The sequence below is a fragment of the Apis dorsata genome, unplaced genomic scaffold (genome assembly GCF_000469605.1).
Source record: "Apis dorsata unplaced genomic scaffold, Apis dorsata 1.3 scaffold_365, whole genome shotgun sequence".
Lineage (NCBI taxonomy): Eukaryota > Metazoa > Arthropoda > Insecta > Hymenoptera > Apidae > Apis > Apis dorsata.
In genome coordinates this window covers 1,282,208-1,284,346 of record NW_006263630.1, presented here as the reverse complement: position 1 = coordinate 1,284,346, position 2,139 = coordinate 1,282,208, and positions in this window count along the sequence as shown.

The following is a 2,139-nucleotide window of genomic DNA, read 5'->3' as shown; positions in this document are numbered from 1 at the left end:
GAGAGAGAGAGGCGGGTGGCCGGTCAAAGTCGAAGGGGAGCCTCGAAGAAGAGGGACGGCAGAGGGAGGGAGAAAACGAGAGAGGAAGGAGAGGGATGGGTCTAGAGGCGCTTAGTTGTCGAAGTACAAATTAGATTATGCGCCGTGTCGCTGCGGGGGTCCCAGCTCGTAGAAAAGTTACAACAGCCCCGTCTCCTTTTCTGACGCCGGCTCCTCTCCTGCGGTCGTCCCTTCCTCCTCTCGATGCCACCAGTCCGCGCGAAATGCCACCCTTTCCTTCGAAGGGGGCTGCTCTCCTCCCGATCCCGCGGGGAAAAAAATATTTTAATATTTACTTAAAGGTGTCCGCTGGAAATGGAATTTCCCCCTCACTCACCCCTCCTCTCCCCCCAATCGGATTATGGAAATCCCGGATACGGTTCCGCGCGGTTTTCCGTGTTTTCTCTGTCAACGAACACCGTCGAATCGATGATCCTTCCGCGACGATCGAATTCAAGAATTCGAGAGAGGAAGGACTTTTTCTCTTTTCGAAAACGCTTCTCGAAAATTCGAATGGACGAAGAACTTGCCGAGGAGAAATTCGATCTCGTTGAGCGGAGTTGGTAGGGAAGTTTGAGCCCGTTGGAGATGCGGCAAGGTTGAAGTTGTGACTTCGGGATGGATACGGTTTAGGGAGCACGAGGAGAAGCCTCGTGGATCGGTTTATGGAAGGCTGCCATCGAGGCACGAAATCCTATTATACGCGTTAATATTAGGGTATTTTACGTAACCTCCCTTTCTACTCCCTTTTTACTCCCTTTAATTATTCAAGTTCGTGAAACGAAACGACTATGGGAATTTAGACGATTTGTCCGAGGACGAGAAAGTTATATTTAAGTGATATTGCGAAAGTAGCTTTTGTCCGGCTATCGAAACAGATTATTGTATTTTCCACAAGGCAAAGCTATTAACCTAGAAACGGTTAAACAGGTTCTATAAGTTGCAATCAGAGTGGATATTATTTCCTCCATTCTCGTTCTCGCATCTCTCGTGGGAAAATGTGAATGAAGTCATTCGTGTGGTAAATGATCAAAGCTAAACCAAGCAGGATATGAAAAGTGTTATAAGTATACTTTTATCCCTTTTTCCCTTGTAATACATCGAAATTTAAAAATTTTGTCTTTGCAAGGCTTCAAATAATAGTACTTTTCGATCCTCGTCTCTCGTAATCTGAGATTAGCCTCTCGTCCAACTTTCCATTTCATCGATTCGATTAGATTGCCAACCACATATAGCCCTTTTTTCCTACAATACATCGATAGTAAGAATCATAGAACTGTACGAGGACAAACTTTTCAATCCTCGTCTCTCAATAATCTGAGATTAGCCTCTGATCGATTCGATAAAATTACCAGCCAATCACCACGTAACGCATCGATGAAAACTGCGCCGCCCACTCGAGCCAAGTTTCCAAATCGAATTATCGAAATTGCCTTACGCCTTGCCACCCCTAATCGGATAGGAGGACAAACAACAACGATTCTCTACATATTTTTCTACATCCCTTCCCCCTCCTCCCCGTGTTTATGTTTCTCTCCGAGCATCCGAAAAGAGGGGATGAATACACCTCTCCCCAAGGGGAGGTACCCTCGAATAAATGCTAACCGCGTTATACACGTCGTGTAGCATTTTCGTACGTACCCCTCGCCGATATTATATACCTAGACGCCATTAGATACCAAGCAATTACCAATCGTTCTGATGGATGCTGTAATGTATCATTTGTCACTCAGAAAATTGAATTAGAGGCGAGACCGCGGTTGGTGGCGTCGAAAAACGATGTGCTTTCGAAACGATTTCCTTGGCGCAGCTGCTTGTATAAATTAAGTTTTAGATATTTCTTCTCCCCCTCTCCCCCGTGTCGGTATCGATCATTCGTCAACGACACGTCGAGCTCCATGAATTTTCCGGAATTCTAATTTAAACGCGCGCGCCTCTCCTCTATGAATATTAATCCGGAAACGGCCGATTTGCCCGTGGCGTATATTCATTAACTCTATTTATTGACCGCAATTCGTCAACCATTGTATATTTCATTTTGTAAATGCCGCTTATTTACGGAACGTTACGATCGCCGCCTCCGTTGTTCGACCCGCGTTG